Here is a 21,542-nt window from a genome sequence, read left to right on the forward strand (position 1 = left end):
TTTTACTAGTTGCACTCGAGACTGAAAGCGATGTTTGTGTAGTATGACTTGGGCGCTTTGGGAGTGAGTAAGCGGGATCGTGGCGGCGGACAGAGTTCAGCGTTGGCGCCAGATTCGGCCGTGAAGTTGCGTGGAGGAGAAGTATTTCTCGACGCATACACACGTAGTGGATACTTGAGGTATGTCCGGTATGGTCTAGTGGCTAGGATACCTGGCTTTCACCCAGGAGGCCCGGCTTCGATTCCCGGTACCGGAATGTGAATTTTCTGGGCTGGGATGAGAAAACCTGTCACGGCCGTTTTTCGTCTTCGTGGTGTTGCTGCTCTGGGTTCCAAGTATAAGTTGAGAGAAAGTCAAGAAAAAGAGATACATGCTCACGTGAATGGCGGGGCCGCTTTGAAGGAAGAGGAGATGGTTTTGCGGTTTTGGACTGCTGATGCGACAGTGTTGCGTGGCCCGTTAGCTCAGTGGGCTATAGCGTCGTGCTAGTAACACGGTCATGGGTTCGATCCCTCCACAGGCCATTCCATTTTCTTCGCTAACAGGAAATGCAGTCTTCTGCGAGACTCTGCCAGGCAGATTCCAAAATTACCTGCACATCGAGCTACAAGTCTGAACGTTTCACTCAGTTGTCGTCAACGGCCGGCTCCCTTTCGATTAATGAAGTTAAGCAGAGGTGGGCGTGGTTAGTGATTTGATGGGTGATAGGCGGGAACTCTGCGTGCTATTGGACCTTTCCACTTTCACCCCCACCCTCCCCCTTTTGTGTTACAGTGTTGTTGTGCTATGGTGCCTCCCTCAGCAATTTAAATTACGTTAACGAACATATGATCCAAAATTTAAAGAGGTTGTTTGCAAAAAGAGCGAAAGTTAAGTGCCAGAACGACTTTGGCAATAACACAACCGTACGAATCCACAGATAATTTCTCAAATATCGTAGATAACACCATAGCGAAGCAGTGAGATTTCCGAAATTTGTAAATGAAAATTTTGCTTTTCGTATTGAAAAGGAAAGGTACTCTTGATTACCTTATTTCTCGCAGCCGATTGTCGTACTTCGCCTGTCATATCGGCCCCACTGCCGAGCGGCAGTCGAGCAAAGTCGGGCCAAGTCGACACACGATGAAGTGAAATCAACTGAAGGACCCGCCCACGTAGCTGGAACGAGGCGAGAGACGAGCAGATATTACTTGGTGCGCGACACTTGGCAATTTCGAGGATCGCATGGTGTTGAACACACACTATTGCGCTACGCAAAAATGACAATGCTCCTGCGGGGGCCGGGAATCGAACCCGGATCAACTGCTTGGGAAGCAACCATGCTGACCGTTACACCACCACCGCACTGCGCTGCAGGCTTCCTGTGTCGTGATCCGTTGCCGCCCCTGCTGCCACCAGAGGCCGAAGCGAATCTGCTGCAGGCGCCCTGCCCGCCAGCACATCCGAACGCTTTGCCACGCTGCTTCCAGGGCGAGGCACCGTAACTAGACGCAGGATTGACTTCCGCTGAGAAGTCCACCGTTTCGTGTTCGGCATGGTGGGAAAAGAATTCTGAAATTAGAACTACTTAGTGAGGCTGGCGGTGGCGAGTATTCCTGTGTGCCTCCCTGGCGCAGTGGGCAGCGCGTGGCCTCTTCTTAAGGGCGTACGTTCGATCCTCACCTCAGCCATCTCATTTTCTCTCCACGACGGTGAAACGCACAGCATAGCTTTTGCGAGGTAAGGCCGTATTTGCCGTTTATTACCACCTAGGCTTCTTTGCGTCAACGTGAGAGTGTTTGTTTCCAGTTATTACTAATTACAGTTTTACTAGTTGCACTCGAGACTGAAAGCGATGTTTGTGTAGTATGACTTGGGCGCTTTGGGAGTGAGTAAGCGGGATCGTGGCGGCGGACAGAGTTCAGCGTTGGCGCCAGATTCGGCCGTGAAGTTGCGTGGAGGAGAAGTATTTCTCGACGCATACACACGTAGTGGATACTTGAGGTATGTCCGGTATGGTCTAGTGGCTAGGATACCTGGCTTTCACCCAGGAGGCCCGGCTTCGATTCCCGGTACCGGAATGTGAATTTTCTGGGCTGGGATGAGAAAACCTGTCACGGCCGTTTTTCGTCTTCGTGGTGTTGCTGCTCTGGGTTCCAAGTATAAGTTGAGAGAAAGTCAAGAAAAAGAGATACATGCTCACGTGAATGGCGGGGCCGCTTTGAAGGAAGAGGAGATGGTTTTGCGGTTTTGGACTGCTGATGCGACAGTGTTGCGTGGCCCGTTAGCTCAGTGGGCTATAGCGTCGTGCTAGTAACACGGTCATGGGTTCGATCCCTCCACAGGCCATTCCATTTTCTTCGCTAACAGGAAATGCAGTCTTCTGCGAGACTCTGCCAGGCAGATTCCAAAATTACCTGCACATCGAGCTACAAGTCTGAACGTTTCACTCAGTTGTCGTCAACGGCCGGCTCCCTTTCGATTAATGAAGTTAAGCAGAGGTGGGCGTGGTTAGTGATTTGATGGGTGATAGGCGGGAACTCTGCGTGCTATTGGACCTTTCCACTTTCACCCCCACCCTCCCCCTTTTGTGTTACAGTGTTGTTGTGCTATGGTGCCTCCCTCAGCAATTTAAATTACGTTAACGAACATATGATCCAAAATTTAAAGAGGTTGTTTGCAAAAAGAGCGAAAGTTAAGTGCCAGAACGACTTTGGCAATAACACAACCGTACGAATCCACAGATAATTTCTCAAATATCGTAGATAACACCATAGCGAAGCAGTGAGATTTCCGAAATTTGTAAATGAAAATTTTGCTTTTCGTATTGAAAAGGAAAGGTACTCTTGATTACCTTATTTCTCGCAGCCGATTGTCGTACTTCGCCTGTCATATCGGCCCCACTGCCGAGCGGCAGCGAGCGGCAGTCGAGCAAAGTCGGGCCAAGTCGACACACGATGAAGTGAAATCAACTGAAGGACCCGCCCACGTAGCTGGAACGAGGCGAGAGACGAGCAGATATTACTTGGTGCGCGACACTTGGCAATTTCGAGGATCGCATGGTGTTGAACACACACTATTGCGCTACGCAAAAATGACAATGCTCCTGCGGGGGCCGGGAATCGAACCCGGATCAACTGCTTGGGAAGCAACCATGCTGACCGTTACACCACCACCGCACTGCGCTGCAGGCTTCCTGTGTCGTGATCCGTTGCCGCCCCTGCTGCCACCAGAGGCCGAAGCGAATCTGCTGCAGGCGCCCTGCCCGCCAGCACATCCGAACGCTTTGCCACGCTGCTTCCAGGGCGAGGCACCGTAACTAGACGCAGGATTGACTTCCGCTGAGAAGTCCACCGTTTCGTGTTCGGCATGGTGGGAAAAGAATTCTGAAATTAGAACTACTTAGTGAGGCTGGCGGTGGCGAGTATTCCTGTGTGCCTCCCTGGCGCAGTGGGCAGCGCGTGGCCTCTTCTTAAGGGCGTACGTTCGATCCTCACCTCAGCCATCTCATTTTCTCTCCACGACGGTGAAACGCACAGCATAGCTTTTGCGAGGTAAGGACGTATTTGCCGTTTATTAACACCTAGGCTTCTTTGCGTCAACGTGAGAGTGTTTGTTTCCAGTTATTACTAATTACAGTTTTACTAGTTGCACTCGAGACTGAAAGCGATGTTTGTGTAGTATGACTTGGGCGCTTTGGGAGTGAGTAAGCGGGATCGTGGCGGCGGACAGAGTTCAGCGTTGGCGCCAGATTCGGCCGTGAAGTTGCGTGGAGGAGAAGTATTTCTCGACGCATACACACGTAGTGGATACTTGAGGTATGTCCGGTATGGTCTAGTGGCTAGGATACCTGGCTTTCACCCAGGAGGCCCGGCTTCGATTCCCGGTACCGGAATGTGAATTTTCTGGGCTGGGATGAGAAAACCTGTCACGGCCGTTTTTCGTCTTCGTGGTGTTGCTGCTCTGGGTTCCAAGTATAAGTTGAGAGAAAGTCAAGAAAAAGAGATACATGCTCACGTGAATGGCGGGGCCGCTTTGAAGGAAGAGGAGATGGTTTTGCGGTTTTGGACTGCTGATGCGACAGTGTTGCGTGGCCCGTTAGCTCAGTGGGCTATAGCGTCGTGCTAGTAACACGGTCATGGGTTCGATCCCTCCACAGGCCATTCCATTTTCTTCGCTAACAGGAAATGCAGTCTTCTGCGAGACTCTGCCAGGCAGATTCCAAAATTACCTGCACATCGAGCTACAAGTCTGAACGTTTCACTCAGTTGTCGTCAACGGCCGGCTCCCTTTCGATTAATGAAGTTAAGCAGAGGTGGGCGTGGTTAGTGATTTGATGGGTGATAGGCGGGAACTCTGCGTGCTATTGGACCTTTCCACTTTCACCCCCACCCTCCCCCTTTTGTGTTACAGTGTTGTTGTGCTATGGTGCCTCCCTCAGCAATTTAAATTACGTTAACGAACATATGATCCAAAATTTAAAGAGGTTGTTTGCAAAAAGAGCGAAAGTTAAGTGCCAGAACGACTTTGGCAATAACACAACCGTACGAATCCACAGATAATTTCTCAAATATCGTAGATAACACCATAGCGAAGCAGTGAGATTTCCGAAATTTGTAAATGAAAATTTTGCTTTTCGTATTGAAAAGGAAAGGTACTCTTGATTACCTTATTTCTCGCAGCCGATTGTCGTACTTCGCCTGTCATATCGGCCCCACTGCCGAGCGGCAGTCGAGCAAAGTCGGGCCAAGTCGACACACGATGAAGTGAAATCAACTGAAGGACCCGCCCACGTAGCTGGAACGAGGCGAGAGACGAGCAGATATTACTTGGTGCGCGACACTTGGCAATTTCGAGGATCGCATGGTGTTGAACACACACTATTGCGCTACGCAAAAATGACAATGCTCCTGCGGGGGCCGGGAATCGAACCCGGATCAACTGCTTGGGAAGCAACCATGCTGACCGTTACACCACCACCGCACTGCGCTGCAGGCTTCCTGTGTCGTGATCCGTTGCCGCCCCTGCTGCCACCAGAGGCCGAAGCGAATCTGCTGCAGGCGCCCTGCCCGCCAGCACATCCGAACGCTTTGCCACGCTGCTTCCAGGGCGAGGCACCGTAACTAGACGCAGGATTGACTTCCGCTGAGAAGTCCACCGTTTCGTGTTCGGCATGGTGGGAAAAGAATTCTGAAATTAGAACTACTTAGTGAGGCTGGCGGTGGCGAGTATTCCTGTGTGCCTCCCTGGCGCAGTGGGCAGCGCGTGGCCTCTTCTTAAGGGCGTACGTTCGATCCTCACCTCAGCCATCTCATTTTCTCTCCACGACGGTGAAACGCACAGCATAGCTTTTGCGAGGTAAGGCCGTATTTGCCGTTTATTACCACCTAGGCTTCTTTGCGTCAACGTGAGAGTGTTTGTTTCCAGTTATTACTAATTACAGTTTTACTAGTTGCACTCGAGACTGAAAGCGATGTTTGTGTAGTATGACTTGGGCGCTTTGGGAGTGAGTAAGCGGGATCGTGGCGGCGGACAGAGTTCAGCGTTGGCGCCAGATTCGGCCGTGAAGTTGCGTGGAGGAGAAGTATTTCTCGACGCATACACACGTAGTGGATACTTGAGGTATGTCCGGTATGGTCTAGTGGCTAGGATACCTGGCTTTCACCCAGGAGGCCCGGCTTCGATTCCCGGTACCGGAATGTGAATTTTCTGGGCTGGGATGAGAAAACCTGTCACGGCCGTTTTTCGTCTTCGTGGTGTTGCTGCTCTGGGTTCCAAGTATAAGTTGAGAGAAAGTCAAGAAAAAGAGATACATGCTCACGTGAATGGCGGGGCCGCTTTGAAGGAAGAGGAGATGGTTTTGCGGTTTTGGACTGCTGATGCGACAGTGTTGCGTGGCCCGTTAGCTCAGTGGGCTATAGCGTCGTGCTAGTAACACGGTCATGGGTTCGATCCCTCCACAGGCCATTCCATTTTCTTCGCTAACAGGAAATGCAGTCTTCTGCGAGACTCTGCCAGGCAGATTCCAAAATTACCTGCACATCGAGCTACAAGTCTGAACGTTTCACTCAGTTGTCGTCAACGGCCGGCTCCCTTTCGATTAATGAAGTTAAGCAGAGGTGGGCGTGGTTAGTGATTTGATGGGTGATAGGCGGGAACTCTGCGTGCTATTGGACCTTTCCACTTTCACCCCCACCCTCCCCCTTTTGTGTTACAGTGTTGTTGTGCTATGGTGCCTCCCTCAGCAATTTAAATTACGTTAACGAACATATGATCCAAAATTTAAAGAGGTTGTTTGCAAAAAGAGCGAAAGTTAAGTGCCAGAACGACTTTGGCAATAACACAACCGTACGAATCCACAGATAATTTCTCAAATATCGTAGATAACACCATAGCGAAGCAGTGAGATTTCCGAAATTTGTAAATGAAAATTTTGCTTTTCGTATTGAAAAGGAAAGGTACTCTTGATTACCTTATTTCTCGCAGCCGATTGTCGTACTTCGCCTGTCATATCGGCCCCACTGCCGAGCGGCAGTCGAGCAAAGTCGGGCCAAGTCGACACACGATGAAGTGAAATCAACTGAAGGACCCGCCCACGTAGCTGGAACGAGGCGAGAGACGAGCAGATATTACTTGGTGCGCGACACTTGGCAATTTCGAGGATCGCATGGTGTTGAACACACACTATTGCGCTACGCAAAAATGACAATGCTCCTGCGGGGGCCGGGAATCGAACCCGGATCAACTGCTTGGGAAGCAACCATGCTGACCGTTACACCACCACCGCACTGCGCTGCAGGCTTCCTGTGTCGTGATCCGTTGCCGCCCCTGCTGCCACCAGAGGCCGAAGCGAATCTGCTGCAGGCGCCCTGCCCGCCAGCACATCCGAACGCTTTGCCACGCTGCTTCCAGGGCGAGGCACCGTAACTAGACGCAGGATTGACTTCCGCTGAGAAGTCCACCGTTTCGTGTTCGGCATGGTGGGAAAAGAATTCTGAAATTAGAACTACTTAGTGAGGCTGGCGGTGGCGAGTATTCCTGTGTGCCTCCCTGGCGCAGTGGGCAGCGCGTGGCCTCTTCTTAAGGGCGTACGTTCGATCCTCACCTCAGCCATCTCATTTTCTCTCCACGACGGTGAAACGCACAGCATAGCTTTTGCGAGGTAAGGCCGTATTTGCCGTTTATTACCACCTAGGCTTCTTTGCGTCAACGTGAGAGTGTTTGTTTCCAGTTATTACTAATTACAGTTTTACTAGTTGCACTCGAGACTGAAAGCGATGTTTGTGTAGTATGACTTGGGCGCTTTGGGAGTGAGTAAGCGGGATCGTGGCGGCGGACAGAGTTCAGCGTTGGCGCCAGATTCGGCCGTGAAGTTGCGTGGAGGAGAAGTATTTCTCGACGCATACACACGTAGTGGATACTTGAGGTATGTCCGGTATGGTCTAGTGGCTAGGATACCTGGCTTTCACCCAGGAGGCCCGGCTTCGATTCCCGGTACCGGAATGTGAATTTTCTGGGCTGGGATGAGAAAACCTGTCACGGCCGTTTTTCGTCTTCGTGGTGTTGCTGCTCTGGGTTCCAAGTATAAGTTGAGAGAAAGTCAAGAAAAAGAGATACATGCTCACGTGAATGGCGGGGCCGCTTTGAAGGAAGAGGAGATGGTTTTGCGGTTTTGGACTGCTGATGCGACAGTGTTGCGTGGCCCGTTAGCTCAGTGGGCTATAGCGTCGTGCTAGTAACACGGTCATGGGTTCGATCCCTCCACAGGCCATTCCATTTTCTTCGCTAACAGGAAATGCAGTCTTCTGCGAGACTCTGCCAGGCAGATTCCAAAATTACCTGCACATCGAGCTACAAGTCTGAACGTTTCACTCAGTTGTCGTCAACGGCCGGCTCCCTTTCGATTAATGAAGTTAAGCAGAGGTGGGCGTGGTTAGTGATTTGATGGGTGATAGGCGGGAACTCTGCGTGCTATTGGACCTTTCCACTTTCACCCCCACCCTCCCCCTTTTGTGTTACAGTGTTGTTGTGCTATGGTGCCTCCCTCAGCAATTTAAATTACGTTAACGAACATATGATCCAAAATTTAAAGAGGTTGTTTGCAAAAAGAGCGAAAGTTAAGTGCCAGAACGACTTTGGCAATAACACAACCGTACGAATCCACAGATAATTTCTCAAATATCGTAGATAACACCATAGCGAAGCAGTGAGATTTCCGAAATTTGTAAATGAAAATTTTGCTTTTCGTATTGAAAAGGAAAGGTACTCTTGATTACCTTATTTCTCGCAGCCGATTGTCGTACTTCGCCTGTCATATCGGCCCCACTGCCGAGCGGCAGCGAGCGGCAGTCGAGCAAAGTCGGGCCAAGTCGACACACGATGAAGTGAAATCAACTGAAGGACCCGCCCACGTAGCTGGAACGAGGCGAGAGACGAGCAGATATTACTTGGTGCGCGACACTTGGCAATTTCGAGGATCGCATGGTGTTGAACACACACTATTGCGCTACGCAAAAATGACAATGCTCCTGCGGGGGCCGGGAATCGAACCCGGATCAACTGCTTGGGAAGCAACCATGCTGACCGTTACACCACCACCGCACTGCGCTGCAGGCTTCCTGTGTCGTGATCCGTTGCCGCCCCTGCTGCCACCAGAGGCCGAAGCGAATCTGCTGCAGGCGCCCTGCCCGCCAGCACATCCGAACGCTTTGCCACGCTGCTTCCAGGGCGAGGCACCGTAACTAGACGCAGGATTGACTTCCGCTGAGAAGTCCACCGTTTCGTGTTCGGCATGGTGGGAAAAGAATTCTGAAATTAGAACTACTTAGTGAGGCTGGCGGTGGCGAGTATTCCTGTGTGCCTCCCTGGCGCAGTGGGCAGCGCGTGGCCTCTTCTTAAGGGCGTACGTTCGATCCTCACCTCAGCCATCTCATTTTCTCTCCACGACGGTGAAACGCACAGCATAGCTTTTGCGAGGTAAGGACGTATTTGCCGTTTATTAACACCTAGGCTTCTTTGCGTCAACGTGAGAGTGTTTGTTTCCAGTTATTACTAATTACAGTTTTACTAGTTGCACTCGAGACTGAAAGCGATGTTTGTGTAGTATGACTTGGGCGCTTTGGGAGTGAGTAAGCGGGATCGTGGCGGCGGACAGAGTTCAGCGTTGGCGCCAGATTCGGCCGTGAAGTTGCGTGGAGGAGAAGTATTTCTCGACGCATACACACGTAGTGGATACTTGAGGTATGTCCGGTATGGTCTAGTGGCTAGGATACCTGGCTTTCACCCAGGAGGCCCGGCTTCGATTCCCGGTACCGGAATGTGAATTTTCTGGGCTGGGATGAGAAAACCTGTCACGGCCGTTTTTCGTCTTCGTGGTGTTGCTGCTCTGGGTTCCAAGTATAAGTTGAGAGAAAGTCAAGAAAAAGAGATACATGCTCACGTGAATGGCGGGGCCGCTTTGAAGGAAGAGGAGATGGTTTTGCGGTTTTGGACTGCTGATGCGACAGTGTTGCGTGGCCCGTTAGCTCAGTGGGCTATAGCGTCGTGCTAGTAACACGGTCATGGGTTCGATCCCTCCACAGGCCATTCCATTTTCTTCGCTAACAGGAAATGCAGTCTTCTGCGAGACTCTGCCAGGCAGATTCCAAAATTACCTGCACATCGAGCTACAAGTCTGAACGTTTCACTCAGTTGTCGTCAACGGCCGGCTCCCTTTCGATTAATGAAGTTAAGCAGAGGTGGGCGTGGTTAGTGATTTGATGGGTGATAGGCGGGAACTCTGCGTGCTATTGGACCTTTCCACTTTCACCCCCACCCTCCCCCTTTTGTGTTACAGTGTTGTTGTGCTATGGTGCCTCCCTCAGCAATTTAAATTACGTTAACGAACATATGATCCAAAATTTAAAGAGGTTGTTTGCAAAAAGAGCGAAAGTTAAGTGCCAGAACGACTTTGGCAATAACACAACCGTACGAATCCACAGATAATTTCTCAAATATCGTAGATAACACCATAGCGAAGCAGTGAGATTTCCGAAATTTGTAAATGAAAATTTTGCTTTTCGTATTGAAAAGGAAAGGTACTCTTGATTACCTTATTTCTCGCAGCCGATTGTCGTACTTCGCCTGTCATATCGGCCCCACTGCCGAGCGGCAGCGAGCGGCAGTCGAGCAAAGTCGGGCCAAGTCGACACACGATGAAGTGAAATCAACTGAAGGACCCGCCCACGTAGCTGGAACGAGGCGAGAGACGAGCAGATATTACTTGGTGCGCGACACTTGGCAATTTCGAGGATCGCATGGTGTTGAACACACACTATTGCGCTACGCAAAAATGACAATGCTCCTGCGGGGGCCGGGAATCGAACCCGGATCAACTGCTTGGGAAGCAACCATGCTGACCGTTACACCACCACCGCACTGCGCTGCAGGCTTCCTGTGTCGTGATCCGTTGCCGCCCCTGCTGCCACCAGAGGCCGAAGCGAATCTGCTGCAGGCGCCCTGCCCGCCAGCACATCCGAACGCTTTGCCACGCTGCTTCCAGGGCGAGGCACCGTAACTAGACGCAGGATTGACTTCCGCTGAGAAGTCCACCGTTTCGTGTTCGGCATGGTGGGAAAAGAATTCTGAAATTAGAACTACTTAGTGAGGCTGGCGGTGGCGAGTATTCCTGTGTGCCTCCCTGGCGCAGTGGGCAGCGCGTGGCCTCTTCTTAAGGGCGTACGTTCGATCCTCACCTCAGCCATCTCATTTTCTCTCCACGACGGTGAAACGCACAGCATAGCTTTTGCGAGGTAAGGCCGTATTTGCCGTTTATTACCACCTAGGCTTCTTTGCGTCAACGTGAGAGTGTTTGTTTCCAGTTATTACTAATTACAGTTTTACTAGTTGCACTCGAGACTGAAAGCGATGTTTGTGTAGTATGACTTGGGCGCTTTGGGAGTGAGTAAGCGGGATCGTGGCGGCGGACAGAGTTCAGCGTTGGCGCCAGATTCGGCCGTGAAGTTGCGTGGAGGAGAAGTATTTCTCGACGCATACACACGTAGTGGATACTTGAGGTATGTCCGGTATGGTCTAGTGGCTAGGATACCTGGCTTTCACCCAGGAGGCCCGGCTTCGATTCCCGGTACCGGAATGTGAATTTTCTGGGCTGGGATGAGAAAACCTGTCACGGCCGTTTTTCGTCTTCGTGGTGTTGCTGCTCTGGGTTCCAAGTATAAGTTGAGAGAAAGTCAAGAAAAAGAGATACATGCTCACGTGAATGGCGGGGCCGCTTTGAAGGAAGAGGAGATGGTTTTGCGGTTTTGGACTGCTGATGCGACAGTGTTGCGTGGCCCGTTAGCTCAGTGGGCTATAGCGTCGTGCTAGTAACACGGTCATGGGTTCGATCCCTCCACAGGCCATTCCATTTTCTTCGCTAACAGGAAATGCAGTCTTCTGCGAGACTCTGCCAGGCAGATTCCAAAATTACCTGCACATCGAGCTACAAGTCTGAACGTTTCACTCAGTTGTCGTCAACGGCCGGCTCCCTTTCGATTAATGAAGTTAAGCAGAGGTGGGCGTGGTTAGTGATTTGATGGGTGATAGGCGGGAACTCTGCGTGCTATTGGACCTTTCCACTTTCACCCCCACCCTCCCCCTTTTGTGTTACAGTGTTGTTGTGCTATGGTGCCTCCCTCAGCAATTTAAATTACGTTAACGAACATATGATCCAAAATTTAAAGAGGTTGTTTGCAAAAAGAGCGAAAGTTAAGTGCCAGAACGACTTTGGCAATAACACAACCGTACGAATCCACAGATAATTTCTCAAATATCGTAGATAACACCATAGCGAAGCAGTGAGATTTCCGAAATTTGTAAATGAAAATTTTGCTTTTCGTATTGAAAAGGAAAGGTACTCTTGATTACCTTATTTCTCGCAGCCGATTGTCGTACTTCGCCTGTCATATCGGCCCCACTGCCGAGCGGCAGCGAGCGGCAGTCGAGCAAAGTCGGGCCAAGTCGACACACGATGAAGTGAAATCAACCGAAGGACCCGCCCACGTAGCTGGAACGAGGCGAGAGACGAGCAGATATTACTTGGTGCGCGACACTTGGCAATTTCGAGGATCGCATGGTGTTGAACACACACTATTGCGCTACGCAAAAATGACAATGCTCCTGCGGTGGCCGGGAATCGAACCCGGATCAACTGCTTGGGAAGCAACCATGCTGACCGTTACACCACCACCGCACTGCGCTGCAGGCTTCCTGTGTCGTGATCCGTTGCCGCCCCTGCTGCCACCAGAGGCCGAAGCGAATCTGCTGCAGGCGCCCTGCCCGCCAGCACATCCGAACGCTTTGCCACGCTGCTTCCAGGGCGAGGCACCGTAACTAGACGCAGGATTGACTTCCGCTGAGAAGTCCACCGTTTCGTGTTCGGCATGGTGGGAAAAGAATTCTGAAATTAGAACTACTTAGTGAGGCTGGCGGTGGGAGTATTCCTGTGTGCCTCCCTGGCGCAGTGGGCAGCGCGTGGCCTCTTCTTAAGGGCGTACGTTCGATCCTCACCTCAGCCATCTCATTTTCTCTCCACGACGGTGAAACGCACAGCATAGCTTTTGCGAGGTAAGGACGTATTTGCCGTTTATTAACACCTAGGCTTCTTTGCGTCAACGTGAGAGTGTTTGTTTCCAGTTATTACTAATTACAGTTTTACTAGTTGCACTCGAGACTGAAAGCGATGTTTGTGTAGTATGACTTGGGCGCTTTGGGAGTGAGTAAGCGGGATCGTGGCGGCGGACAGAGTTCAGCGTTGGCGCCAGATTCGGCCGTGAAGTTGCGTGGAGGAGAAGTATTTCTCGACGCATACACACGTAGTGGATACTTGAGGTATGTCCGGTATGGTCTAGTGGCTAGGATACCTGGCTTTCACCCAGGAGGCCCGGCTTCGATTCCCGGTACCGGAATGTGAATTTTCTGGGCTGGGATGAGAAAACCTGTCACGGCCGTTTTTCGTCTTCGTGGTGTTGCTGCTCTGGGTTCCAAGTATAAGTTGAGAGAAAGTCAAGAAAAAGAGATACATGCTCACGTGAATGGCGGGGCCGCTTTGAAGGAAGAGGAGATGGTTTTGCGGTTTTGGACTGCTGATGCGACAGTGTTGCGTGGCCCGTTAGCTCAGTGGGCTATAGCGTCGTGCTAGTAACACGGTCATGGGTTCGATCCCTCCACAGGCCATTCCATTTTCTTCGCTAACAGGAAATGCAGTCTTCTGCGAGACTCTGCCAGGCAGATTCCAAAATTACCTGCACATCGAGCTACAAGTCTGAACGTTTCACTCAGTTGTCGTCAACGGCCGGCTCCCTTTCGATTAATGAAGTTAAGCAGAGGTGGGCGTGGTTAGTGATTTGATGGGTGATAGGCGGGAACTCTGCGTGCTATTGGACCTTTCCACTTTCACCCCCACCCTCCCCCTTTTGTGTTACAGTGTTGTTGTGCTATGGTGCCTCCCTCAGCAATTTAAATTACGTTAACGAACATATGATCCAAAATTTAAAGAGGTTGTTTGCAAAAAGAGCGAAAGTTAAGTGCCAGAACGACTTTGGCAATAACACAACCGTACGAATCCACAGATAATTTCTCAAATATCGTAGATAACACCATAGCGAAGCAGTGAGATTTCCGAAATTTGTAAATGAAAATTTTGCTTTTCGTATTGAAAAGGAAAGGTACTCTTGATTACCTTATTTCTCGCAGCCGATTGTCGTACTTCGCCTGTCATATCGGCCCCACTGCCGAGCGGCAGCGAGCGGCAGTCGAGCAAAGTCGGGCCAAGTCGACACACGATGAAGTGAAATCAACTGAAGGACCCGCCCACGTAGCTGGAACGAGGCGAGAGACGAGCAGATATTACTTGGTGCGCGACACTTGGCAATTTCGAGGATCGCATGGTGTTGAACACACACTATTGCGCTACGCAAAAATGACAATGCTCCTGCGGTGGCCGGGAATCGAACCCGGATCAACTGCTTGGGAAGCAACCATGCTGACCGTTACACCACCACCGCACTGCGCTGCAGGCTTCCTGTGTCGTGATCCGTTGCCGCCCCTGCTGCCACCAGAGGCCGAAGCGAATCTGCTGCAGGCGCCCTGCCCGCCAGCACATCCGAACGCTTTGCCACGCTGCTTCCAGGGCGAGGCACCGTAACTAGACGCAGGATTGACTTCCGCTGAGAAGTCCACCGTTTCGTGTTCGGCATGGTGGGAAAAGAATTCTGAAATTAGAACTACTTAGTGACGCTGGCGGTGGCGAGTATTCCTGTGTGCCTCCCTGGCGCAGTGGGCAGCGCGTGGCCTCTTCTTAAGGGCGTACGTTCGATCCTCACCTCAGCCATCTCATTTTCTCTCCACGACGGTGAAACGCACAGCATAGCTTTTGCGAGGTAAGGACGTATTTGCCGTTTATTAACACCTAGGCTTCTTTGCGTCAACGTGAGAGTGTTTGTTTCCAGTTATTACTAATTACAGTTTTACTAGTTGCACTCGAGACTGAAAGCGATGTTTGTGTAGTATGACTTGGGCGCTTTGGGAGTGAGTAAGCGGGATCGTGGCGGCGGACAGAGTTCAGCGTTGGCGCCAGATTCGGCCGTGAAGTTGCGTGGAGGAGAAGTATTTCTCGACGCATACACACGTAGTGGATACTTGAGGTATGTCCGGTATGGTCTAGTGGCTAGGATACCTGGCTTTCACCCAGGAGGCCCGGCTTCGATTCCCGGTACCGGAATGTGAATTTTCTGGGCTGGGATGAGAAAACCTGTCACGGCCGTTTTTCGTCTTCGTGGTGTTGCTGCTCTGGGTTCCAAGTATAAGTTGAGAGAAAGTCAAGAAAAAGAGATACATGCTCACGTGAATGGCGGGGCCGCTTTGAAGGAAGAGGAGATGGTTTTGCGGTTTTGGACTGCTGATGCGACAGTGTTGCGTGGCCCGTTAGCTCAGTGGGCTATAGCGTCGTGCTAGTAACACGGTCATGGGTTCGATCCCTCCACAGGCCATTCCATTTTCTTCGCTAACAGGAAATGCAGTCTTCTGCGAGACTCTGCCAGGCAGATTCCAAAATTACCTGCACATCGAGCTACAAGTCTGAACGTTTCACTCAGTTGTCGTCAACGGCCGGCTCCCTTTCGATTAATGAAGTTAAGCAGAGGTGGGCGTGGTTAGTGATTTGATGGGTGATAGGCGGGAACTCTGCGTGCTATTGGACCTTTCCACTTTCACCCCCACCCTCCCCCTTTTGTGTTACAGTGTTGTTGTGCTATGGTGCCTCCCTCAGCAATTTAAATTACGTTAACGAACATATGATCCAAAATTTAAAGAGGTTGTTTGCAAAAAGAGCGAAAGTTAAGTGCCAGAACGACTTTGGCAATAACACAACCGTACGAATCCACAGATAATTTCTCAAATATCGTAGATAACACCATAGCGAAGCAGTGAGATTTCCGAAATTTGTAAATGAAAATTTTGCTTTTCGTATTGAAAAGGAAAGGTACTCTTGATTACCTTATTTCTCGCAGCCGATTGTCGTACTTCGCCTGTCATATCGGCCCCACTGCCGAGCGGCAGCGAGCGGCAGTCGAGCAAAGTCGGGCCAAGTCGACACACGATGAAGTGAAATCAACTGAAGGACCCGCCCACGTAGCTGGAACGAGGCGAGAGACGAGCAGATATTACTTGGTGCGCGACACTTGGCAATTTCGAGGATCGCATGGTGTTGAACACACACTATTGCGCTACGCAAAAATGACAATGCTCCTGCGGTGGCCGGGAATCGAACCCGGATCAACTGCTTGGGAAGCAACCATGCTGACCGTTACACCACCACCGCACTGCGCTGCAGGCTTCCTGTGTCGTGATCCGTTGCCGCCCCTGCTGCCACCAGAGGCCGAAGCGAATCTGCTGCAGGCGCCCTGCCCGCCAGCACATCCGAACGCTTTGCCACGCTGCTTCCAGGGCGAGGCACCGTAACTAGACGCAGGATTGACTTCCGCTGAGAAGTCCACCGTTTCGTGTTCGGCATGGTGGGAAAAGAATTCTGAAATTAGAACTACTTAGTGAGGCTGGCGGTGGCGAGTATTCCTGTGTGCCTCCCTGGCGCAGTGGGCAGCGCGTGGCCTCTTCTTAAGGGCGTACGTTCGATCCTCACCTCAGCCATCTCATTTTCTCTCCACGACGGTGAAACGCACAGCATAGCTTTTGCGAGGTAAGGCCGTATTTGCCGTTTATTACCACCTAGGCTTCTTTGCGTCAACGTGAGAGTGTTTGTTTCCAGTTATTACTAATTACAGTTTTACTAGTTGCACTCGAGACTGAAAGCGATGTTTGTGTAGTATGACTTGGGCGCTTTGGGAGTGAGTAAGCGGGATCGTGGCGGCGGACAGAGTTCAGCGTTGGCGCCAGATTCGGCCGTGAAGTTGCGTGGAGGAGAAGTATTTCTCGACGCATACACACGTAGTGGATACTTGAGGTATGTCCGGTATGGTCTAGTGGCTAGGATACCTGGCTTTCACCCAGGAGGCCCGGCTTCGATTCCCGGTACCGGAATGTGAATTTTCTGGGCTGGGATGAGAAAACCTGTCACGGCCGTTTTTCGTCTTCGTGGTGTTGCTGCTCTGGGTTCCAAGTATAAGTTGAGAGAAAGTCAAGAAAAAGAGATACATGCTCACGTGAATGGCGGGGCCGCTTTGAAGGAAGAGGAGATGGTTTTGCGGTTTTGGACTGCTGATGCGACAGTGTTGCGTGGCCCGTTAGCTCAGTGGGCTATAGCGTCGTGCTAGTAACACGGTCATGGGTTCGATCCCTCCACAGGCCATTCCATTTTCTTCGCTAACAGGAAATGCAGTCTTCTGCGAGACTCTGCCAGGCAGATTCCAAAATTACCTGCACATCGAGCTACAAGTCTGAACGTTTCACTCAGTTGTCGTCAACGGCCGGCTCCCTTTCGATTAATGAAGTTAAGCAGAGGTGGGCGTGGTTAGTGATTTGATGGGTGATAGGCGGGAACTCTGCGTGCTATTGGACCTTTCCACTTTCACCCCCACCCTCCCCCTTTTGTGTTACAGTGTTGTTGTGCTATGGTGCCTCCCTCAGCAATTTAAATTACGTTAACGAACATATGATCCAAAATTTAAAGAGGTTGTTTGCAAAAAGAGCGAAAGTTAAGTGCCAGAACGACTTTGGCAATAACACAACCGTACGAATCCACAGATAATTTCTCAAATATCGTAGATAACACCATAGCGAAGCAGTGAGATTTCCGAAATTTGTAAATGAAAATTTTGCTTTTCGTATTGAAAAGGAAAGGTACTCTTGATTACCTTATTTCTCGCAGCCGATTGTCGTACTTCGCCTGTCATATCGGCCCCACTGCCGAGCGGCAGCGAGCGGCAGTCGAGCAAAGTCGGGCCAAGTCGACACACGATGAAGTGAAATCAACTGAAGGACCCGCCCACGTAGCTGGAACGAGGCGAGAGACGAGCAGATATTACTTGGTGCGCGACACTTGGCAATTTCGAGGATCGCATGGTGTTGAACACACACTATTGCGCTACGCAAAAATGACAATGCTCCTGCGGTGGCCGGGAATCGAACCCGGATCAACTGCTTGGGAAGCAACCATGCTGACCGTTACACCACCACCGCACTGCGCTGCAGGCTTCCTGTGTCGTGATCCGTTGCCGCCCCTGCTGCCACCAGAGGCCGAAGCGAATCTGCTGCAGGCGCCCTGCCCGCCAGCACATCCGAACGCTTTGCCACGCTGCTTCCAGGGCGAGGCACCGTAACTAGACGCAGGATTGACTTCCGCTGAGAAGTCCACCGTTTCGTGTTCGGCATGGTGGGAAAAGAATTCTGAAATTAGAACTACTTAGTGAGGCTGGCGGTGGCGAGTATTCCTGTGTGCCTCCCTGGCGCAGTGGGCAGCGCGTGGCCTCTTCTTAAGGGCGTACGTTCGATCCTCACCTCAGCCATCTCATTTTCTCTCCACGACGGTGAAACGCACAGCATAGCTTTTGCGAGGTAAGGACGTATTTGCCGTTTATTAACACCTAGGCTTCTTTGCGTCAACGTGAGAGTGTTTGTTTCCAGTTATTACTAATTACAGTTTTACTAGTTGCACTCGAGACTGAAAGCGATGTTTGTGTAGTATGACTTGGGCGCTTTGGGAGTGAGTAAGCGGGATCGTGGCGGCGGACAGAGTTCAGCGTTGGCGCCAGATTCGGCCGTGAAGTTGCGTGGAGGAGAAGTATTTCTCGACGCATACACACGTAGTGGATACTTGAGGTATGTCCGGTATGGTCTAGTGGCTAGGATATCTGGCTTTCACCCAGGAGGCCCGGCTTCGATTCCCGGTACCGGAATGTGAATTTTCTGGGCTGGGATGAGAAAACCTGTCACGGCCGTTTTTCGTCTTCGTGGTGTTGCTGCTCTGGGTTCCAAGTATAAGTTGAGAGAAAGTCAAGAAAAAGAGATACATGCTCACGTGAATGGCGGGGCCGCTTTGAAGGAAGAGGAGATGGTTTTGCGGTTTTGGACTGCTGATGCGACAGTGTTGCGTGGCCCGTTAGCTCAGTGGGCTATAGCGTCGTGCTAGTAACACGGTCATGGGTTCGATCCCTCCACAGGCCATTCCATTTTCTTCGCTAACAGGAAATGCAGTCTTCTGCGAGACTCTGCCAGGCAGATTCCAAAATTACCTGCACATCGAGCTACAAGTCTGAACGTTTCACTCAGTTGTCGTCAACGGCCGGCTCCCTTTCGATTAATGAAGTTAAGCAGAGGTGGGCGTGGTTAGTGATTTGATGGGTGATAGGCGGGAACTCTGCGTGCTATTGGACCTTTCCACTTTCACCCCCACCCTCCCCCTTTTGTGTTACAGTGTTGTTGTGCTATGGTGCCTCCCTCAGCAATTTAAATTACGTTAACGAACATATGATCCAAAATTTAAAGAGGTTGTTTGCAAAAAGAGCGAAAGTTAAGTGCCAGAACGACTTTGGCAATAACACAACCGTACGAATCCATAGATAATTTCTCAAATATCGTAGATAACACCATAGCGAAGCAGTGAGATTTCCGAAATTTGTAAATGAAAATTTTGCTTTTCGTATTGAAAAGGAAAGGTACTCTTGATTACCTTATTTCTCGCAGCCGATTGTCGTACTTCGCCTGTCATATCGGCCCCACTGCCGAGCGGCAGCGAGCGGCAGTCGAGCAAAGTCGGGCCAAGTCGACACACGATGAAGTGAAATCAACTGAAGGACCCGCCCACGTAGCTGGAACGAGGCGAGAGACGAGCAGATATTACTTGGTGCGCGACACTTGGCAATTTCGAGGATCGCATGGTGTTGAACACACACTATTGCGCTACGCAAAAATGACAATGCTCCTGCGGGGGCCGGGAATCGAACCCGGATCAACTGCTTGGGAAGCAACCATGCTGACCGTTACACCACCACCGCACTGCGCTGCAGGCTTCCTGTGTCGTGATCCGTTGCCGCCCCTGCTGCCACCAGAGGCCGAAGCGAATCTGCTGCAGGCGCCCTGCCCGCCAGCACATCCGAACGCTTTGCCACGCTGCTTCCAGGGCGAGGCACCGTAACTAGACGCAGGATTGACTTCCGCTGAGAAGTCCACCGTTTCGTGTTCGGCATGGTGGGAAAAGAATTCTGAAATTAGAACTACTTAGTGAGGCTGGCGGTGGCGAGTATTCCTGTGTGCCTCCCTGGCGCAGTGGGCAGCGCGTGGCCTCTTCTTAAGGGCGTACGTTCGATCCTCACCTCAGCCATCTCATTTTCTCTCCACGACGGTGAAACGCACAGCATAGCTTTTGCGAGGTAAGGCCGTATTTGCCGTTTATTACCACCTAGGCTTCTTTGCGTCAACGTGAGAGTGTTTGTTTCCAGTTATTACTAATTACAGTTTTACTAGTTGCACTCGAGACTGAAAGCGATGTTTGTGTAGTATGACTTGGGCGCTTTGGGAGTGAGTAAGCGGGATCGTGGCGGCGGACAGAGTTCAGCGTTGGCGCCAGATTCGGCCGTGAAGTTGCGTGGAGGAGAAGTATTTCTCGACGCATACACACGTAGTGGATACTTGAGGTATGTCCGGTATGGTCTAGTGGCTAGGATACCTGGCTTTCACCCAGGAGGCCCGGCTTCGATTCCCGGTACCGGAATGTGAATTTTCTGGGCTGGGATGAGAAAACCTGTCACGGCCGTTTTTCGTCTTCGTGGTGTTGCTGCTCTGGGTTCCAAGTATAAGTTGAGAGAAAGTCAAGAAAAAGAGATACATGCTCACGTGAATGGCGGGGCCGCTTTGAAGGAAGAGGAGATGGTTTTGCGGTTTTGGACTGCTGATGCGACAGTGTTGCGTGGCCCGTTAGCTCAGTGGGCTATAGCGTCGTGCTAGTAACACGGTCATGGGTTCGATCCCTCCACAGGCCATTCCATTTTCTTCGCTAACAGGAAATGCAGTCTTCTGCGAGACTCTGCCAGGCAGATTCCAAAATTACCTGCACATCGAGCTACAAGTCTGAACGTTTCACTCAGTTGTCGTCAACGGCCGGCTCCCTTTCGATTAATGAAGTTAAGCAGAGGTGGGCGTGGTTAGTGATTTGATGGGTGATAGGCGGGAACTCTGCGTGCTATTGGACCTTTCCACTTTCACCCCCACCCTCCCCCTTTTGTGTTACAGTGTTGTTGTGCTATGGTGCCTCCCTCAGCAATTTAAATTACGTTAACGAACATATGATCCAAAATTTAAAGAGGTTGTTTGCAAAAAGAGCGAAAGTTAAGTGCCAGAACGACTTTGGCAATAACACAACCGTACGAATCCACAGATAATTTCTCAAATATCGTAGATAACACCATAGCGAAGCAGTGAGATTTCCGAAATTTGTAAATGAAAATTTTGCTTTTCGTATTGAAAAGGAAAGGTACTCTTGATTACCTTATTTCTCGCAGCCGATTGTCGTACTTCGCCTGTCATATCGGCCCCACTGCCGAGCGGCAGCGAGCGGCAGTCGAGCAAAGTCGGGCCAAGTCGACACACGATGAAGTGAAATCAACTGAAGGACCCGCCCACGTAGCTGGAACGAGGCGAGAGACGAGCAGATATTACTTGGTGCGCGACACTTGGCAATTTCGAGGATCGCATGGTGTTGAACACACACTATTGCGCTACGCAAAAATACAATGCTCCTGCGGTGGCCGGGAATCGAACCCGGATCAACTGCTTGGGAAGCAACCATGCTGACCGTTACACCACCACCGCACTGCGCTGCAGGCTTCCTGTGTCGTGATCCGTTGCCGCCCCTGCTGCCACCAGAGGCCGAAGCGAATCTGCTGCAGGCGCCCTGCCCGCCAGCACATCCGAACGCTTTGCCACGCTGCTTCCAGGGCGAGGCACCGTAACTAGACGCAGGATTGACTTCCGCTGAGAAGTCCACCGTTTCGTGTTCGGCATGGTGGGAAAAGAATTCTGAAATTAGAACTACTTAGTGAGGCTGGCGGTGGCGAGTATTCCTGTGTGCCTCCCTG

The 21,542-nt window shown here is 51.1% G+C and overlaps 24 non-coding genes across 24 annotated transcripts; 12 read left to right on the plus strand and 12 right to left on the minus strand.

The window, feature by feature from the left end:
• The first annotated feature begins 184 nt into the window (after positions 1–184).
• Trnae-uuc (transfer RNA glutamic acid (anticodon UUC)) lies at positions 185–256 on the plus strand. The gene has a single exon. It is a non-coding gene; the product is annotated as a tRNA-Glu (tRNA).
• Positions 257–1,272: 1,016 nt separating this feature from the next.
• Trnag-ccc (transfer RNA glycine (anticodon CCC)) lies at positions 1,273–1,344 on the minus strand. The gene has a single exon. It is a non-coding gene; the product is annotated as a tRNA-Gly (tRNA).
• Positions 1,345–1,988: 644 nt separating this feature from the next.
• Trnae-uuc (transfer RNA glutamic acid (anticodon UUC)) lies at positions 1,989–2,060 on the plus strand. The gene has a single exon. It is a non-coding gene; the product is annotated as a tRNA-Glu (tRNA).
• A 1,026-nt stretch (positions 2,061–3,086) lies between these two features.
• Trnag-ccc (transfer RNA glycine (anticodon CCC)) lies at positions 3,087–3,158 on the minus strand. The gene has a single exon. It is a non-coding gene; the product is annotated as a tRNA-Gly (tRNA).
• Positions 3,159–3,802: 644 nt separating this feature from the next.
• Positions 3,803–3,874, plus strand: Trnae-uuc (transfer RNA glutamic acid (anticodon UUC)). Its single transcript has one exon. It is a non-coding gene; the product is annotated as a tRNA-Glu (tRNA).
• A 1,016-nt stretch (positions 3,875–4,890) lies between these two features.
• Positions 4,891–4,962, minus strand: Trnag-ccc (transfer RNA glycine (anticodon CCC)). The gene has a single exon. It is a non-coding gene; the product is annotated as a tRNA-Gly (tRNA).
• A 644-nt stretch (positions 4,963–5,606) lies between these two features.
• On the plus strand, positions 5,607–5,678 carry Trnae-uuc (transfer RNA glutamic acid (anticodon UUC)). The gene has a single exon. It is a non-coding gene; the product is annotated as a tRNA-Glu (tRNA).
• A 1,016-nt stretch (positions 5,679–6,694) lies between these two features.
• On the minus strand, positions 6,695–6,766 carry Trnag-ccc (transfer RNA glycine (anticodon CCC)). Its single transcript has one exon. It is a non-coding gene; the product is annotated as a tRNA-Gly (tRNA).
• A 644-nt stretch (positions 6,767–7,410) lies between these two features.
• Positions 7,411–7,482, plus strand: Trnae-uuc (transfer RNA glutamic acid (anticodon UUC)). Its single transcript has one exon. It is a non-coding gene; the product is annotated as a tRNA-Glu (tRNA).
• Positions 7,483–8,508: 1,026 nt separating this feature from the next.
• Positions 8,509–8,580, minus strand: Trnag-ccc (transfer RNA glycine (anticodon CCC)). The gene has a single exon. It is a non-coding gene; the product is annotated as a tRNA-Gly (tRNA).
• A 644-nt stretch (positions 8,581–9,224) lies between these two features.
• Positions 9,225–9,296, plus strand: Trnae-uuc (transfer RNA glutamic acid (anticodon UUC)). The gene has a single exon. It is a non-coding gene; the product is annotated as a tRNA-Glu (tRNA).
• Positions 9,297–10,322: 1,026 nt separating this feature from the next.
• On the minus strand, positions 10,323–10,394 carry Trnag-ccc (transfer RNA glycine (anticodon CCC)). The gene has a single exon. It is a non-coding gene; the product is annotated as a tRNA-Gly (tRNA).
• A 644-nt stretch (positions 10,395–11,038) lies between these two features.
• Trnae-uuc (transfer RNA glutamic acid (anticodon UUC)) lies at positions 11,039–11,110 on the plus strand. Its single transcript has one exon. It is a non-coding gene; the product is annotated as a tRNA-Glu (tRNA).
• Positions 11,111–12,136: 1,026 nt separating this feature from the next.
• On the minus strand, positions 12,137–12,208 carry Trnag-ccc (transfer RNA glycine (anticodon CCC)). The gene has a single exon. It is a non-coding gene; the product is annotated as a tRNA-Gly (tRNA).
• Positions 12,209–12,851: 643 nt separating this feature from the next.
• On the plus strand, positions 12,852–12,923 carry Trnae-uuc (transfer RNA glutamic acid (anticodon UUC)). The gene has a single exon. It is a non-coding gene; the product is annotated as a tRNA-Glu (tRNA).
• Positions 12,924–13,949: 1,026 nt separating this feature from the next.
• Trnag-ccc (transfer RNA glycine (anticodon CCC)) lies at positions 13,950–14,021 on the minus strand. The gene has a single exon. It is a non-coding gene; the product is annotated as a tRNA-Gly (tRNA).
• A 644-nt stretch (positions 14,022–14,665) lies between these two features.
• On the plus strand, positions 14,666–14,737 carry Trnae-uuc (transfer RNA glutamic acid (anticodon UUC)). The gene has a single exon. It is a non-coding gene; the product is annotated as a tRNA-Glu (tRNA).
• Positions 14,738–15,763: 1,026 nt separating this feature from the next.
• Positions 15,764–15,835, minus strand: Trnag-ccc (transfer RNA glycine (anticodon CCC)). The gene has a single exon. It is a non-coding gene; the product is annotated as a tRNA-Gly (tRNA).
• Positions 15,836–16,479: 644 nt separating this feature from the next.
• On the plus strand, positions 16,480–16,551 carry Trnae-uuc (transfer RNA glutamic acid (anticodon UUC)). The gene has a single exon. It is a non-coding gene; the product is annotated as a tRNA-Glu (tRNA).
• A 1,026-nt stretch (positions 16,552–17,577) lies between these two features.
• Trnag-ccc (transfer RNA glycine (anticodon CCC)) lies at positions 17,578–17,649 on the minus strand. Its single transcript has one exon. It is a non-coding gene; the product is annotated as a tRNA-Gly (tRNA).
• Positions 17,650–18,293: 644 nt separating this feature from the next.
• On the plus strand, positions 18,294–18,365 carry Trnae-uuc (transfer RNA glutamic acid (anticodon UUC)). Its single transcript has one exon. It is a non-coding gene; the product is annotated as a tRNA-Glu (tRNA).
• A 1,026-nt stretch (positions 18,366–19,391) lies between these two features.
• Positions 19,392–19,463, minus strand: Trnag-ccc (transfer RNA glycine (anticodon CCC)). The gene has a single exon. It is a non-coding gene; the product is annotated as a tRNA-Gly (tRNA).
• A 644-nt stretch (positions 19,464–20,107) lies between these two features.
• Trnae-uuc (transfer RNA glutamic acid (anticodon UUC)) lies at positions 20,108–20,179 on the plus strand. The gene has a single exon. It is a non-coding gene; the product is annotated as a tRNA-Glu (tRNA).
• A 1,025-nt stretch (positions 20,180–21,204) lies between these two features.
• Positions 21,205–21,276, minus strand: Trnag-ccc (transfer RNA glycine (anticodon CCC)). Its single transcript has one exon. It is a non-coding gene; the product is annotated as a tRNA-Gly (tRNA).
• Between the last annotated feature and the right edge of the window lie 266 nt (positions 21,277–21,542).

Source organism: Schistocerca nitens, chromosome 9, assembly GCF_023898315.1.
Source record: "Schistocerca nitens isolate TAMUIC-IGC-003100 chromosome 9, iqSchNite1.1, whole genome shotgun sequence".
NCBI lineage: Eukaryota > Metazoa > Arthropoda > Insecta > Orthoptera > Acrididae > Schistocerca > Schistocerca nitens.